This window comes from Penaeus monodon, chromosome 39 (assembly GCF_015228065.2).
Source record: "Penaeus monodon isolate SGIC_2016 chromosome 39, NSTDA_Pmon_1, whole genome shotgun sequence".
Taxonomy (NCBI): Eukaryota; Metazoa; Arthropoda; class Malacostraca; order Decapoda; family Penaeidae; genus Penaeus; species Penaeus monodon.
The window spans coordinates 9,241,491-9,251,490 of record NC_051424.1 but is presented as its reverse complement, the minus strand read 5'-3'; the positions used below and the strand labels follow the sequence as shown (position 1 = coordinate 9,251,490).

Here is a 10,000-nt window from a genome sequence, read left to right as displayed (position 1 = left end):
TGTGTGTGTGTGTTGTGTGTGTGTGTGTGTGTGTGTGTGTGTGTGTGTGTGCGGTTTGTGTGGTGTGTTTGTGGTGTGTGTGGTGTGTGTGTGTGTGAATGGGTGAAGTGAATGTGAATGTGAATGTAATGTATGTGAGTGTGAGTGTGAGTGTGAATGTGAATGTGAATGTGAATGTGCATGTGAGTGTGCGCGAGAGCGTGAGTATGAGTGAGCGTGTGCGTGTGTTATTATGCATGCCTATCCGTGCGTATAAGTGCGTGAGCGTGTATGTAAATGATCTGCGGCAAATTTACCAAGTATAAAACTTATCACTGAGCCGACAACGAGGCAATCGGCGGATGGCACTCCAACCAGACCGGCGATAAGGCACTAGCACTAATTACAGACTATGTAGAGAGAGAGGAATGGGGGGAGGGGGAAGGGAGGGGAAGGCAAGGGAGAAGAGGGGAAGGGAAGGGAGGGGAAGGGAGGGAGGGAGGGAGAGAGGGAAGGAGAGAGGGGAGGGAAGGGAGGGAAGGCAGGAGGGAAGGGAAGGAGAGACGGAAGGAAGGAGTGAAGGAGAGAGGGAAGGAGTGAGGAGGGGGGGGGAAGGAGGGAGTGAGGGAGGTACGAGGGAGGGGGGGAGGATGTGAGGGAGGGCGGTGGAGAAGAGAGAGAGAGGAGAGAGAGAAGAGATAGAGAGAGAGGAGAGAGAGAGAGAGAGAGAGAGAGGAGAGAGAAGACAGACAGAAAGTAAAAAAAAAAAAAGACAAATAAGCAGCACAGAGAAAAAAAAACAGACCGACGAAAGTACATGTACGTTTACGCGTGTGTATGTGTATGTGTACTAGGCAAGTCCCATTCACCTTAGCACGTATCTACCTGACAGTGACATCACGTGAAACACACCTGCTTCACTGTTGCGTTGGTGGCACTAGGCTGATCAGCAGCGTCCATGGGGAGGAGGCTATTAGTCCTGTCTTACTTACATACTTATTTACTTCTCTCTCTCTCTCTCTTCTCTCTCTCTCTCTCTCTCTCGCTCTCCTCCCTCTCTCTCTCATCGCTCCTCTCTCTCCTCATCTCTCGTCTCTCTCTCTTCTCCCGTCTCTCTCCCCGTTCGTCTCTCTCTCCTCTCTCTCTCTCTCTCCCCTCCCCTCTCTCCTCTCTCTCTCTCTCTCTCTCTCTCTCTCCTCTCTCTCTCTCTCTCTCTCTCCTCTCCTCTCTCCTCTCGCTCTCTCTCTATCTCTCTCTACTCTCTCTCTCTCTCTCTGCTCTCTCTCTTATCTCTTCTCTCTCTTCTCTCTCTTTTCTCTTTCTTCTCACTCTCTCTCTCTTTCTCACTCTCTCTCTCTTTATTTATCTCTTCTCTCTCTCTCTCTCTCTCTCTCTCTCTCTCTCTCTCTCTTCTCCTACTCTCTGTGTCTCGTCTTTCTGTCTCTATCTTCTCTCTCTCTCTCTCTCTCTCTCTCACCTTCTCTCTCTCGCACTTCTCCCTCTCTCCTCTCTCTCTCTCTCTATCTACTCTCTCCTCTCTCTTTCCCTCCTCTTCTCGCTCACTTCTCTCTCTCTCCTCTCTCCTCTCTCTCCCTCTCCTCTCTCCATCTCTCCTCTCTCTCTCATCTCTCTCTCTCTCTCTCTTCCTCTCATCTCTCTCTCTCTCTTCTCATCATCTCTCTCTCTCTCCTCTCTCTCTTCGCTACTCTCTCTCTCTTCTCCTCTCCCCTCTCTTCTTCTCTCTGCCTCTTCCTCTCTTCTCTCTCTCCCATCTGGGTCTCGCTCTCTCTTCTCTCTCTCCTCTCTCTCTCTCTCGCCTCTCTCTCTCTCGCCTCTCTCTCCTCTCGCCTCTCTCTCTCTCGGCCTCTCTCGCTCTCGCCTCTCTCTCTCTCGCCCTCTCTCTCTCTCGTCCTTCTCTCTCTCTCTCTCTCTCTCTCTCATCTCTCTCTCCCTCTCTCTCTCTCTAACTCTCCTCTCTCTCTCTCTCATCTCCTACCTTCGCCTCTTCTCTCCTCATCCTCTCTCTCTCTCTTCTCTCTCTCCCTCGCTCTTCTCTCTCCTCGCCCTCTCTCTCTCTCTCTCTCTCTCTCTCTCCTCTCTCATCTCTCTCCTCTTCTCTCTCTCTCTCTCCCTTCTCTTCCTCTCTCTCTCTCTCTCACGCTCGCCTCTCTACATCTCTCGTCTCTCTCTCCTCTCTCTCTCTCTCTCTCCCTCTCCCTCTCTCAGCCTCTCTCTCTCTCTCTCTCTTCTCTCTCTCTCTCTCTCTCTCTATCTCCGCTCTCTCTCTCTCGCCATCTTCCTACGTCCCCTCCCCCTCCTCCCTCTCGCTCTCCCTCCTTCCTCCACTTCTCCTCTCCTCCCCCCATCTCCTCCCTGTTTCTTTTCTTTTCTTCCTTTCCTTCTTTTCCCCCCCCCTCCCTCACCCCTCTTTTCCCTCGCTTCCATTAACCCTCTCCTTCTCCATCCCCATCCCCCTCTCCCTCTTCCGCCCCATCTCCCTCCCTCTGCTTTTCCCCCCCTCCACCTTCAACCTCTCACTCTCTCCTCCCTCATTTCCCTCCCCACCTTTCCCTTCACTCTCCCTCTCCCTCCCTCTCCTCTCCCCAGCCCTTTTCTTCCCCCTCTCCCTCTCTCCTCACCACCCTTTCTTTCCCCCCTCTCTCCCTCCCTCTCTTTCCCCCCCGGTCCCTTCACCCTCTCCCTCTCCCTCCCTCTCTCCCACCCTTTCTCCCCCCCCTCTCACTCCCTCTCTTTCCCCCTCTCCCTCTCCCTCCCTCTCTTTCCCCCCCGCTCCCTTCACCCTCTCCCTCTCCCTGTCCTAAAACGAATCAATATCCCGCCCGGCGCTGTTGCGTCGCCCTCGCCGCGGAGTCCTACGTCACAGGGTGCCAGTACTCGGGCGCCGGATCGATCGTAGGAAGAAGATTTTCCCGGATTTTATCGCTTTTAATCAGCTTGCCACAGGTTGCGTCCAGGTAGAGCGGGGAAGGTGGGGAAGGTGGGTGGTGGTGGGGAAGGTGGGTGGTGGTAGGGAAGGTGGGGGATGTTGGTGTTTGAGAGTGTGATGGGGTGGAAGGGTTGGTGAGGTATGGAATAGTGGAGGTGTTGGAGATGATGGTGGAGTGATTGCTGGGGATTGGTGGGGGTGATTGGATATGCTGGAGATGGTGGTGGGGGTGATTGCTCGGGGTGTTGGGGATGGTGGGGATGTTGGATGGGGTGTTGGGTGCGTTAGAGATGGTAAAAGTGTTGGAGAAAGTGAGGGTGTGTGGGTGTAGGATGGGATGTTGGAAGGGGGGGGAGGGGGGGAGGGTGATGGGGGAGATTATGGAGGAAGGGAGCGTTGCTCGGGATTGCATAAGAAATTTAAATATATATGTAATACGCACACACGCAAGCACAAAAATAAAACTGAAGATACACATACGCATAATATATATATTATAGATATAATTATATATATATATATATATATATATATATACTAGATATACACACAACCCCAACACCACACACCAGCACACACACACCCACACACACAACACACACCCACACACACACACACACACACACACACACACACACACACACACACCATAAAAAACACATCACACCCACAAAAACGACACACAGCCGCAAACAAAAGGTCAACTCCCACGATAAAGCAAGCAGTCGCACCCGAAAGCAAAGGTACAATCACCGATAAACGCATGCAAGTTTGTCCGCACCGAGAAGTACGAAAAAATATATCATATACGATAAATATCTATATCGAATTCAGTTTTGATGTAGTTTATATATATATATATATATATATATATATATTAATATATATATATATATATATATATATATATATATATATATATATATATAATATATATATATGATTATGAAAAAGTTTTTGACATACAATAAACATGTATATACTTGCAAGTATTTTACTTCAGTGCACTCTCAAAAATAACATGTTGGTTCTTCATTAAATGGTACCAATAACAAGAAGGGACATGCGGTAACAAGGGTAACTAAAATATGAAATGTTAAGTAAGTTTATTTACCACCCTGGCTATCTGCTTAGGCGTGGGCAATAATCGTGATTACAGTTTTACATATATTTGGCATGGTACAGTATTCTGTGACTATAGTAATTGTATATGGTAAAATGAAAATATAAATCATACATCATACAAAAAATATTGCGCTGATATGCTTCTGCCACTGTGTTTACATAACACTGTTCTTTGTTTACGGCAGTTTTGCATAGTAAATTTAGGATATAGTATGAGTATATCTTCCAGTGTATCAGATGAAATGAAATATTCACATAGTTCTTTATACCTCATGTTAGGTGGTCTGAAAGGCTGTATCACATGACATTCCGAGATATAGTGTTCAAGCGTTCGCTTGTTTTCTTCGTTACACAGTCTACATCTAGATTCATCTGCACTTCTTGCACCGTGCAGTTGCCAGTACATTCTGTAATTAAACGTATTCTGGCAATAACCACGTCACATTGTCTGGTTTGACTTCGGTGCACCCATAGGAAGGCCTTGCTATCTCTATACTGATCGTAGTGCCTTGTGGTACAGCTTTCAGGCCTTTGAGTGTTTGTCAGATCTACTAGTTTCTTTCTTATGACAAATTTTCAATATATGCGCAACCCTAGCAAGAGGTATCCCAAGATCTATGTTCACAGCATCTTTACTGTAGGCTTCATTCGCCAATTTTTCTACGTGGCAGTGTTTGCGTATGTCAACATGAGATGGCATCCATACAAATGAATGTTAGGCAGAAGAGCACTTAGTGCAGAAAACTACACGTCCCATCGCCCCAGACTTTGAAAGAATTTAGTGTCCGAAGAGCACTTTGAGTCACAGAAAACTACTCCAGAGCCCCGAGACGTTTTTGTACCGTGGAGTTTACCCATCGGAGTCTTCAACCTCAAATTTCCTGAGAATCAAAGTAAATAATTTGACTAAATAAGACGTTTCCTTGTTTTTTTCTTCACTCACTCAGATTTTATCTTCAGTTCGACGTAAAGTGTCTTTGGCATTATATTATATATATATATATATATATATATATATATATATAATATATATATATATATATATATATGACATATAAATATATATTATATATAATATTATATATATTATATATATCTCTCTTCTCTCTATTCTCTCTCTCTCTCTCTCTCTCTCTCTCTCTCTCTCTCTCTCTCTCTCTCTCTCTCTCTCTCTCTCTCTCTCTTCTTCTTCTTCTTTTTCTTTATTTTTGTTAGATGAATTTTATTGACGAAGCTCCCTCCTGACTCTACTGTCTCTCTTCTCTTTTATTTTTATTTTTATTTTTCTTTACCTTCATCTCTACCTCTCTCTTCTGTGTGTGTGTGTGTGTGTGTGTGTGTGTGTGTGTGTGTGTGTGTGTGTGTGTGTGTGTGTGTGTGTGTGGTGTGTGTGTGTGTGTGTACATATATATATATATATATATATATATATATATATATATATATATATATATATATATATATATATATATATATATAAATCAGCAAAAATAAGATATAAACGATAATGGCACGAGGAGGCTTCGTTCAACCGAAAGTTCAAATAGCAATAAACAAAACGATCTGGCACACGCTTCGCGGTCAAGGAAGGCCTAAAAGTGCAACCTTCGCGGCCAAGCCTCGGGGTAAAACCAAAGTAACAAATGGGTACAACAATAAAATGCTTTAATAATAAAATAATAATAATAATAATAATAATAATAATAATAATAATAAAAAAAAAAAAATAATAATAATAATAATAATAATAATAATAATAATAATAATAATAATAAGTTTGAATAATAATAAGAATCGAATGTAGCTTTAAAAATATATATATATTCTGATACCTTTGGCGAGCATCGAACAAGATATATTCATGCACTAATACAAGATATATTTCTACAGAATATATTTGTACAGCAATACAGAATATATTTCTACGCCTGTCGCTATGCCATTATTCAGCATAGCGTGTTAGTTTCACGGGGCCTATTTTAATCACGCCTCCATCGAACCTCACTAAACAGCTGTACTACAACTTCGCCGCTCCCCTTCCTTGCCCTCCTCCTTTCCCCTCTCTTCCCCCCTCCTTTCCCCTCTCTTCCCCTCCTTTCCCCCTCTCTTCCCCTCCTTTCCCCTATCCTTCCTTCCCCTACTCCTTTCCCCTCTCTCTTCCCTTCCCCTTCCCTCCCCTTCTTTCCCCTCTCTCTCCCCTCCCCTCCTCCTTTTCCCTCTCTCTTCCCCTCCTCCTTTCCCCTCTCTCTTCCCCTCCCCTCTCCCCTTTTCCGTTTCCTCTCCCCCCCCCCCGCATTTCCTAATCCTCCCATGCCTTTACCAGCGAGTAAAAATATTAACTGCAGTCCCTAAATATATATTTGCAGACGCCGGTATAGTAAGTTCACATACCTTTTTTTGGCATTTTCATCCAGTCAGTCTAATGAGTCGCTATAGTCAGTCTAATGAGTCGCTACAGTCAGCCTAATGAGTCGCTACAGTCAGCCTAATGAGTCGCTACAGTCAGTCTAATGAGTCGCTACAGTCAGCCTAATGAGTCGCTACAGTCAGCCTAATGAGTCGCTACAGTCAGTCTAATGAGTCGCTACAGTCAGCCTAATGAGTCGCTACAGTCAGCCTAATGAGTCACTACAGTCAGCCTAATGTGTCGCTACAGTCAGCCTAATGAGTCACTACAGTCAGCCTAATGAGTCGCTACAGTCAGCCTAATGAGTCGCTACAGTCAGCCTAATGAGTCGCTACAGTCAGCCTAATGAGTCGCTACAGTCACTATAATGAGTCGCTACAGTCATGGCCGTCAACCTAATGAGTCGCTACAGTCAGCATAATGATGTCGCTACAGTCATATAGTCTAATGAGTCGCATACAAGTGCAGTCCTATCATAATGATCTCGCCAACAACTAATAAAGATCATTAACATAATACGAAAAGCCATAATTATACGTCACGATTGTGCAAGTTCGTTACAGGGAGAGGGATAGAGAGAGAGAAAAAAAAAATAAAAAAAGAGAGAGGGAGAGTGGGAAAGAGGGAGGGAGAGGGGGAAGCTGGGAGGGAGGGAGGAATAAATTAATGGATGGACGGATGGATGGATGGATGGAAGGAGGGCGGGAGGAGAGGGAGGGAGGAGAGGGAGAGGGGGGGAGGGAGGGAGGGGAGGGAGGGAGGAGGGAGGGAGGGAGGGGAGGAGGGAGGGAGGGGAGGAGGGAGGGAGGGAGGGAGGGAGGGAGGGAGGGAGAGAGAGAGAGAGAGAAGAGAAGAGAGAGAAGGAGAGAGAGGAGAGAGGAGAGAGAGAAGGAGAGGAGAGAGAGAGAGAGAGAGAGAGAGAGAGAGGGAGAGGAGTGATGGGAGGAGGAGTGAGGAGAAGCATGAGGAAGAGGGAGGGAGAGGAGGGGGGAGGGAGGAGAGGGAGAGGAGTGAGGAGGGAGTGAGTGAGGAGGGAGGAGAAGAGGAGGAGAGGAGAGAGAGAGAGAGAGAGAAAGGAGTTGGAGGAAGGGAGTGAGTGAGTGAGTGAGGGAGGGAAGGAGGGAGGGAGAGAGAGAGAGAGAGACAGAGACAGAGGCAGAATCAGAGGCAGACATGAGAGAGAGAGACAGAGAAGAGAGAAGAGAGAAAGATGACAGAAAAAGAGAGAGAGAAAAGAAGAGGACAATAAAAGAAGACGAGAGGAGATACAGAAAAAGAAAATGAGGAAAAAACAGACAGACAGACAAACGAGGAGAGAGGGAGGGAGAGGGAGAGGGAAAGAGAGAGGGAGACAGGGAGATAGGGAGAGAAGGAGGAGACGAAAAGGAAGAACGAGATGGAAACGGACAAAGAAAGAGGAAAGGGGAAGGACAGGAGAAAGGGGAAGGAGAGACATACGTGCCCACGCATGCGCGTGTGTGTGACTGTGCAAATGCAACCATGACCACAGGCAACATTCAAGCAGTGAGCCACAAGGACATCAATGCTACGAATCACTGGCATAGCAGCTGATGCGGGAAATCCCTCAAAGAGCTCTGCAATCAACCTGAGCCAATACATTCAACATATGCATATTTCCTCTGAGGTAATTGCAGCCGCGGGGTGCCTCATAAAACGCGTCGTTATTTTGCGACGCACGCTTACCATTGATAGCCATGAAAACGCGGGCCACCACTGACGGCCACAGAAACGCATGCCCACCACTGTCAGTCATGCAAACTCCCGCCCACCTCTGACAGCCACGGAAATGCATGACCACCACTGACGGCCACGCAAACTCCCGCCCACCATTGACAACCACGCCGACGCCGCCCAACACCTGCCCGACGCCGCGGCCATCCGCTGCCCGGCTACGAAAGAGCCTATCTTTAAGAATGCCCGGCACACCGAGAGCACTTAACCAGCCACTGACAGCCCAGTAAAGCCCTTTCCAGACTTTAATAAACCAATCAGCATGCTAATTAGGGTATCCGAAATTTCGTTGTTGTTTTTTTCACAGAAATGACTCGACTAAACAGGTTCTCCCTAGCAACTTCCCCCATTGAGAGGCCGGCCGGCAAAGACACTCCCGCCAGATCATACGCCATGACTTTTTCTCCATTTTCTTGCCTAAAATTGTGGACACTAAATTCCTGCTCATACCAGGAAACTTGGTTAAAAAGTTCCCAAATATCAGTAATCCTAACGCCGGCCGGGATTTAGCCAGCGGCAAGTGATAACTCGTTGAAGCGGATAACCTTCGAACGCAAAACTGGCCGGCGCACCTCGCCACTCTTCCCATAATGCATGGCAACTCCCCATAACATGGCAACCCGTCCCATACACGGGATCCCCCACCCGTTGCCCCTACAAAGAGCTGCTGCAGTTTCGCGTTGCCAGGTCGTGATCACGCCAAGGTTACGCCGGGTCAACAACCGCCATGTGCTAACGACCGCCCGCTCGTTTATGGGACACAAGTCACGTGAACTTAACAGTATCCGTGATCACCTCTCCTCTTCACTAAATGACATGACAAAAAATACAATTAGCTTTAGTGTTTCTTTTCTGTGCATGCACCGTAGATATGTTGTTGTTGTTGCTTCAGTTTGTTTTCGTATTCCCTTCTCCATTTTTTTTCGTCATTCACGAAAGCTTCTAAAATTAAACCCGCAGTAAACACATCTCTTGATTTCACTGATAAGTGTGCCATGTCTCCACTTTTGTATATATATCGTACCATTTGCTGTTGAACATTGTAATTACCTAAAGAAATAAATCTTCCCATTGCGATTTTCCTCAATATTATTACTTATTATAATACGGAATATAGCCATAATTACATGCGTTTCGAAATACCTGAATAACTCTCCAGAAGTAATAAAATGTCCTGACTATCTATGTACGCACGTGTGTGTGTGTGTGTGTGTGTGTGTGTGTGTGTGTTATTTGGACTTTTTTCTCCCGCTCAATTTCAATTATTGCTCAATATCGATAATATATACAATCCTACCCCAGTGTGAAAAATAACTAACGAACCTCAACCCAAGACACGATTACGAAGCTGAAGCCGAAACCCCGAAACCGAAAATGAACGTAAACAAAAGACTATAACCATGCGCGTCAGTTGGCCCTTGGGGTGAGTGCCACGTACAAACGGTACTCGTGTGGCACTCAGCGGCGAGGATGAGGAAAGGGAAACCTCACAAGCGGCGTCGGTGTTGAGTTAGAGTTGTCTCTGCCTCGCTTTCGCCGTCCCCTTCAGTGAGGTAACGTATCGGCCTTTAGTGCTCCGATGCTCGTGTGTGTGTGTGTGTGTGTGTGTGTGTGTGTGTGTGTGTGTGTGTGTGTGTGTGTGTGTGTGTGTGTGTGTGTGTGTGTGTGTGTGTGTGTGTGTGTGTGTGTGTGTGTGTGTGTGTGTGTGTTTATTTAATCATTTGTTTATCTATTTTATCCTCTGTTCATACCATAACTTTCCTGCTGTTCATCTTCGGACTAACGTATAT

The 10,000-nt window shown here is 46.3% G+C and overlaps 1 long non-coding RNA gene across 1 annotated transcript in view; it reads right to left on the bottom strand.

Moving 5' to 3' along the window:
• The window catches only part of LOC119597337, a 22,732-nt gene that overhangs the window by 10,538 nt on the left and 2,194 nt on the right, over positions 1-10,000 (bottom strand). The window lies entirely within an intron of this gene.